The following is an 8293-nucleotide window of genomic DNA, read 5'->3' on the forward strand; positions in this document are numbered from 1 at the left end:
AATAAAATTTGTTTTGCCTTTGCAAAGAAAACCCTAAGTCTTTCTAGTGTGAGAAGCAAGAGAGAGCAGCCTGAATCTTATCAAGCTCCAACCATCAAGCTTGTGGCGATTCTTCATTCCATCAATCCCCCAACGATTTGCCTTGAGAGTGATACACATCCAGCAAGGCCAATCCCATCTTCTACTCATCATCCATCCACTGATCTGTTGAGAGAGACACACATCCAGCAACAGATTCCATCACCATCTCTATCCTTTTTATTTCTCTTATTTTTATTTCTGTTTGCATCTTTTGTTTGATTCATTTTATAAATCTAAAATCCATAAAAAAAATCATCTCTGTTTCTGTTCTTGTTTTATTTTCATAGTTTGCTTCTGTTCTTCATTTTTATAAATCCATAAAACTCATAAAAGTTTCTTTTGTTTCAGGTACAGTTTTGGACAGTTTTGATCCAAGCATCAAGTCCTTTCAAAACCAGTACCAAAATCGACCAGAATCTCATTCTCCAAGCCATTAGTTTGCAGCCTGGTTCCCAGCCTGTAACAGCATGCTATTAACTAATCAAACTCAACTATAAACTAATCAAACCGTTACTCAGTTTAGACCTGGCCTCCTGCCATGATCCAACCTCCAAGTAACAGGAACCTGCATGAAAACAGCTAAGCAAACAATTGACTATAACTCACAGTTTTCGGTTGACCGTGGCCTCGACCCCAAACCCGACTTCAGCGATCCGAACCCTTTCTTCTTGACCTTCCAAGTAGACCCACGTTCTGGACTGATATTCACTCAAGCAGAGCTTCTGTAGTAGCTGACATAAATCGCGCAGAGTAACTTTTCTCGATGACTCTCAAAAACTGCCGAAAAAGACTCGAAAATGATCGAACTCGAACTTTCTCTCTCTAGCTTTCTCTCTCACGTTTTTCTCTGAGTTTAAACTGGTCTGAATGTGATTTAATAAGCTGAGGGTCGTGGGGTATATAAAGGTTGCAGCAACCAATCACAAACAAGCCGTGTGGCAGCCCGTGTGTCGCTTCGCATGCCTCCGGACGCATGCGTCGCGGCACCTCGTGCTCCACATGTCTGATGGCATGACCATAGCTTCCTGCAGGGTGACACCACACCTTCCATGTGTCTGATCCACGTCCTGACCTCATCCAGATTGACACTCAGCGCACACATGTCGCTCAGCATGCTCCGATCGCAGGTATCGCGGCACCTCGTGCTTCTGGTGTCAATCAGCATGCTCTGCTCTCCTGGGCTTCAACACCTCCTGCTTCCCTTGCCACATACCATGCCAGGCAGGTTACATCACGTCCTTATCTCTCAGATAAGGCCACCTCGAGCTTCTCGGTTAATTCGACCGGTTTCGACCTTTTCGGTGAATTTTCGACCCGCGATGATTCCCGAATATTTTTCTATGCCCGTTCTGATGCGCTGAATATTTTTAAAATACTCCATAAGAATTCTGACCTTGTTGGAAAATATTTCCCGAGGCTCCGGCTTCCTCGAAAAATTTCGATAATACCGAAATCAGGGTTTTTGGTCGATTTCGGGTTTTCCCGTCATGCTTCAATCCCGTCGTGCTTATTTCCCGTCCTGCTTCATTATGTCTCCAGAGTGATAATTTATCGATACGAAGATTTTCCGGGAAAACTTAGTGGTTAAGAAACATCGGCTTCAAAAACGTCGAGCTTCTAAAACGCCATGCTTCCAAAAATGTTATGCTCCCAAAACATCCGTCTGCTCAATCTAAGAAACTTCTATCAATGGTAGAGCAGCTTATCTGTCTCATGGCTTCTCCCATGATCAGTTCTTTGACCACTTGTGCTTCAAAACTTCCCGATCGATCCTTATCGCCCGTGGCTCGACCTCAAAACAGATGCTCGACCAATCTTCCAAATTCTCTGAACCATGTTAAGTTTGAAATGATCAAAACTCAACATCCTTTCATTCTTTCAATCCCAAAAGCTTGACCTCTAACTCCAATCTTTATTATAATATTTTTTTTACACGGGTTTCTACACCGGGTGTACTGAGAACTTAGACTTATGAGCCTGTCTCATAATCTCTTCCTTTAGTCCCCTGTCACTCGGGACACTTACCCTCCCATGTACCAGAATGGTACCATTACTGGCCGTCTGGTACTCTGTCTTGTCATTGTTTGCAACCTTTTGCAAATTCTCATCCAAGCCTTGTGCTTGTCGAATTCTACTCAGGAGATCAGCCTGATCCACAGCCTCCAGTTCTAGAGGTTCATCCTCACTGACCAAGGTGTTTAGATGCAAGGACCTGACCATCTCCTCCAATACATCAGCTTCTCTCTCTGCTGATACTTCAGCTCTCCTCCGGCTCAAAGCATCTGCCACCAGATTTGCCTTGCCCGGATGGTAAGCAATGTCAAGATCATAATCAGCCACAAACTCCATCCATCTTCTCTGCCTCAAGTTTAACTCAGGCTGAGTAAAAATGTACTTGAGACTCTTGTGGTAGGTTAGGATCTGAACCTTAGCACCATAAAGGTATGACCTCCATTTCTTTAGAGCAAATTACCACTGCAGCCATCTCCAGGTCATGAGTTGGGTAGTTGCCCTCATGCTTCCTTAGTTGTCTAGAGGCATAAGAAAATGACCTTTCCATGTTGTGTGAGCACACAGCCTAATCCAGTAATGGATGCATCTGTGTAAACCACATATGGTTGGTCGGCCTCAGGCAACACTAGTACTGGTGCACTGGTCAACATGTTCTTTAAGGCCTGGAAGCTCTTATCACATGCATCATGTGACAACCCGTCCCGTGGAACACCTGCCCATGGACCCCAGACTCACAGCGCTGCAGCGCACCGACCCCAACCCCTCCATTATGAGATCTCACTATCTCCATAATTAGGTTGTTGGTGAGACTCGAACCCAGGTCATCACCCTTTAACAGCATTCCCACAGGACAAGCTGTCACAAATTGATCTGCAGGTCAATTGGTGACAGCTTGTCCTGTGGGAATGCTGTTAAAGGGTGAGGACCTGGGTTCGAGTCTCACTGTTGGGGTCAAAAACGGTTATCTCGAAATCAACGGCTAAAAATATTTATCGTGCGCGGACTTTCCATAAAACAAGCGTCGAAAGCAAAACAAGTCGTATAGCTTAAAAACCTATGTTAAAGTCGATCGTTCTTGTTTTACACGATAAACTTTACGAGAAAACCAACTCAGATTTAGTCGTAAAACTTCGATGATACAATCAAGAAGAACCGAGAGACATTAGGTCCGTAGCTGATATGACACGACCATAACGAAAGTATACGGAAGAAACGAGAAGTAATCTAAGTTGGACAGGCCGAACGACAAGGAATCCGCCTTGAAACTTCAAAGAGCCCGTTCTCTCAAACCGTGAGGACCCAGAAAATGAGCAAGATATCAAATCGAAGCCCTCGCCGAGACGCAGGTCCCGGGCGGCTAGCCCCAGTGCTGGCTCTGGCTGCCGGGCGGCTAGCCCCCGTGCTGGTCCTGGCCGCCGGGAAACTTCAAAGAGCCCGTTCTCTCAAACCGTGAGGACCAGAAAACGAGCAAGATATCAAATCGAAGCCCTCGCCGAGATGCAGGTGCGGCGGCTTGCCCCCGTGCTGGTCCTGGCCGCCGGGCGACTAGCGCCCGTGCTGGCCGTGGCCGCCAGGCGGCTAGCTCCCGTGCTGGCCGTGGCCGGCGGCGGCTAGCGCATGTGCTGGCCATGGCCGCCGGGCGGCTAGCCGCCGTGCTGGCCGTGGCCAGCGGCGGCTAGCGCCGTGTTGGCCGTGGCCGCCGGGCGGCTAGCGCCCGTGCTGGCCGTGGCCGCGGCGGCTAGCGCCCGTGCTGGCCGTGGCCGCCGGGCGGCTAGCCCCCGTGCTGGCCGTGGCCGCCGGGCGGCTAGCCCCCGTGCTGGCCGTGGCCGCCGGCGCTAGCGCCCGTGCTGGCCATGGCCGCCGGGCGGCTAGCCCCGTGCTGGCTCGGGTCGTCGGGCGACAAGTTTCCGTGCATAAGTTCTAGGCCCCGGCCGTCAGAAGTCTGTACTTTGCGTCTTTCCCAAGTTTTCGCGGAACGAATCGTTGAGATTCCGCGTACAAAACTCCCGTTTCTACTCCAAACTAAGATCGTCGGAAACACTTCGGAAACTCGTAAGATATCAACGGGAAGCAAGATCTTAAATTCTTCGTGAAACAGTTATGGTTATCTTAAGACACCACTCATCTCACTCTACGAAGGATTGAAGATCTTCCGAAGAAATCGTAGAAAACAACGGAAGTCCTAGAGACGGCCCGAAAGGGACCAAACGCGATCGGACAGTCCGCTTACGATTATATGAGATAGATACGACGATTTACGTTTATCTTTACATAACAAGATAAAATGCTAAATTTCCAGAAGGATAATGTCAAGTTTCCCAAGATAAATGTCAAGTTTCCCGATAAACATGAAGGCCGACAAAAATGGAAAAAGCCCGCTTCGTGGCCAAAAGGAGAATAGACCGTCATAAGGAGGAGTATATAAAGCAGCTTGAGGAGAGAAGCAAAGGGGGCAGAGGAGAAAAATCCAGAGAAGAAAATTGAGAGACTTAGAGAGCAGATCCGAGATTTTAGACTGAGGGAACTTAGAACTTAGGTGGTTAGACTAGCAGGCATGACCTAGGACGTCTGGCCGCCTCTCGTTCTACCTTCATCTTGCCCGCAGACTTTGTTCCTTCGAAGAATCTAACAATTTACTCAGAGTTCCGCACATAAGAACCCTAGGTGTTATTCTCGACACGCCCGTTTCTATGACAAACGCTCGTACTAGACGAACTCCGCCAGGCCAGTTCGATCTCTTGTTCAAATCTTTCTAACTGAACTACGTCCGACTTGATCCTCGAAAGGGGTACGTAGGCAGCCTTCCTTAAGGTCCAGTCTTAAATCTTAATAAAACCTTTCCGCGTTTATTTGATCACTTGTCGTTGGTTGTCGCAGAGAATCCGGACCTTCAGGGAAAGTTAAGTTTACTTAGATTTCCTCCGATTTACTTAACAAAAATCGACAGTGCGAATTTCGGTTCCCACAGTTTGGCGCTAGAGGAGGGGGGGAGGATTACTCTTACTCTTACGGCCGCAAAACGCTTGATCAAAGCAATGTCTGGAAATATGAAAGACAAACTCACAGCTCTCATCGACGCTGGTAAAACACTAGCAGTGACTGCTCCTACGACCAACGCTTATGCAAACAGTTATCCTAAGATTATCATCTACGGACAAACGTCCCGAGAACGGACCATCCCAACCAAGTTCGGGTCCTCATCAACCATGCACCCCCGTCCAAGTTCCTGCAACACGGTCCTCGGTCCATGGACACAACCCCCCTCGTTTGGGATTATCGAAGAAAGAACTTCGGGAAAAATCAATAAAAAGAATTGGTAGTTGTAAGACCCGAACCCGGCGGCTAGGCCGCGGTCGATGCCTCACGTCGCTCAGTCCATACCCTGACCGAACCACTCAATTTTAATCTTTATATATACTTTCGCCTAAAGGCGAAGTCTATCTTGGACCTTAGCTTAAGACTACCTTAGTCATTCCCTAGCTTAGATCCTTTCAACTTATGCACAGCGGAATATTATCTATCAACCATTGGTCTAAAACCAATCTAATACTTGTCAGGTCGAATCACCTTAGCCATGATCAGTAGACACAACTACTACCAGCTCCAAGGTTGATCCTGAACCTAATCCAAGTCATACAATAACTGAGGTTCCATCCCCTAACCATTCTATCTAGATCTATGCAATATTGCTAGATCATACCTTTGCCACATCCACGGAGCTTGATAGCTCTTTGTCTCAGCTGCCTTAGCTGTCTAGCTAGCTCATTCAGCTAGCTGAACTGAACCACTTCACTTGAGGTTCCAACTCTCTTCCAGCTGATCGAGCTGCGAGGTAGCTTTGCCTAGCTCCCATCCACTCGTCCAACTCCTCATTATACCTGTATAAACTCTCCCCTTAGGTACTTAGTCATTCAACCAACCACCCCACAAACCAAGTACCTTTGGGAAGTCTTCAGCTGCAAAATCAACCTCAAGCAAACATGCTCCAAAAACTAATTAAAATTCATGATAAATCATGATAATTCATAACTAAGAGAATGGTCAAGTCAGATTTCTCAGAACTGGCCTCGATCATACTGATCTCGCCCATGAACAGCCCATATGGCCATAACTGACCACCTCTAAATCAATGAGATAAAACTAATCTCTCACCATGATAATTCATGATAAATACCCATTAAGAGATATTTGAAGTCGGATCCTAACAATTCCCTCAGGAAACTATCAGATCTCCACTTACCTGCCCAACCAAGGCCATGGAGAGATTTCTCTGAACGGCCACTCCATGGTTCAGTACCTCCACGTCTGATCAACATAGAATAGGATTAATAATGCCCACCAGTTCCTGAGTCAATCAACCAACCACCCCACATGACTCAGAACTGATGAGTCTTCACACCTACCTAACCGGCCATGGAACTATGTCCCACTGAACCTGATTAGTGTTGCTCTTACCACTGGTGCATCCTTTGATCAATCAGATCAGACACCTTGATCCATCATCCATGGATCAGGTCGTCCATCCTTGCCCATGATCAGATCACACACAGCCTTCCTTGTATAAACACCCAGCACAATACTTGTGGTCCATACCAACAAGTACCAGCCTTACTCCTCTCCTTTGCTTGCTGTTGGATCCAAACGAATTGGACCTTACACTCCACATGGTTCCTCTGTCTCTAGGACTCCCATGTGTCTCATCAGTGGGTCGGACTCATGGTTCACACCATGATCAAACCCAACACCAAACCATGATCCATCATTGATCACTATCCAATGAACAGCATCTAACCATCATCCCACATGGATGAGTTAGATCAGTTATGATCCGCCCTTTGTCCAGGGTCTTGGATCCTAAGACACATCACAATATACATTCCTCAAGGGGCGTGCCATGCCTGGCCTTGATCCCACCCCAAGAGACACAACACAGACATAAACATAAACATAAACATAAGTAATCAACACATGTTACCTCATACTTGATCTTGCTAGACTTGTGCTTCCCTGATCAGGTCCGGCCTTGTGCCTCTTGCACTTGTCTAATCAGGTCTTATCACATACCTCCAGTATTGATAAGATCCATACATGGGTCGCACCCATCATCCCTTCCATGGAACTTCCATGAAAACAGTTTCTGCACTGCATCCACCTTCAAGGCTGTACATGCCTTTGGGAGTGGAGTCCGGCCTTCTCCATTCTCTTCTGACCATTTGCGTGTGTCCCTAAGACACAGAGGAAGCCTAGGGTGTGTTCATCCATGATCAAACACCACCCAAGGGTCGTGCATCACTTCTCACTTCAGTGCCCATGAAACTGCCTTTCTACACACCACTGCCCTTAAGGCTGCTCTTGGACTTTGAGAGTGAATCCGGTCATCTCCCTTCTTCCCTGGCTATTGGATGTGTAGTAAGGATGTAGAGGAAGCCTATGGCGTGGCAAACCATAATCAAAACACACCAGAGGGTCGTTCTCAACTCCCCTCTTGATTGCCATCAAAACTGCCTCTTTGCTGCCTTCAAGCCTCTCTTGGTCTTGGATGTGTAATCCGACCATCTCTCTGTTTTTCTCTGTTTTTCTTTGTGTTTCAGGAAGAAGAATGAAGCCCTGGCGTGCCTGCAAAGGCACGGACTTGCCTTCCTATATAGAAGAAGGGTGGTTATTTCTTAACCATTGCATCCTTCGGTATCATTTCTGGCCATTGATTTAATCAATGGTCCAGATCACACCTGTTCGCCTATGGCAGTTACCAGACGTCCCTGACAGCCTAACTGCTCCTAGACATGTCACAAACAAGCCTAGCTGGTTGCCCAAGCCCCTGGTTCAACCCAAGTGCCCACCGGCTCACCGGCACACCCGGGTGGTCCACATGGTCCGACCACTGTCCGGACCTGGCCCAACTGCCCAAGACTTGAACACTCAGTCTAGCTGAGTTGAGCTGATCCCCAGCTGACCCAGCTGAGTGAGCTAGTTCATCCAGCTCAGGGAGCTGACACACTCTTCAGTGAGCTACACTGAGCTGCACTACACTTCATCTAGCTGGTCGAGCTTGCTCACTGCATCGCCCAGCTGCCATACACTTTGTACAGCTCCTTTATACTTGTCTCCTTCTTGGTTTAGCTATATCTTAGCTTCCTGATGCCTTAACCTTACTTCCAGGCCATGATACCCTTGTGTTTAGGTCACATGAGCTGACTGG

At 47.5% G+C, this 8293-nt stretch overlaps 1 long non-coding RNA gene across 1 annotated transcript; it reads right to left on the reverse strand.

The window, feature by feature from the left end:
- Positions 1-5436: 5436 nt before the first annotated feature.
- Positions 5437-5874, reverse strand: LOC130503817 (uncharacterized). The gene is made up of 3 exons (XR_008941027.1): positions 5795-5874; positions 5559-5709; positions 5437-5476 (listed from the first exon to the last, which is right to left on the reverse strand). It is a non-coding gene; the product is annotated as an uncharacterized LOC130503817 (long non-coding RNA).
- Between the last annotated feature and the right edge of the window lie 2419 nt (positions 5875-8293).

The sequence above is a fragment of the Raphanus sativus genome, unplaced genomic scaffold, assembly GCF_000801105.2.
Source record: "Raphanus sativus cultivar WK10039 unplaced genomic scaffold, ASM80110v3 Scaffold1156, whole genome shotgun sequence".
Taxonomy (NCBI): domain Eukaryota; kingdom Viridiplantae; phylum Streptophyta; class Magnoliopsida; order Brassicales; family Brassicaceae; genus Raphanus; species Raphanus sativus.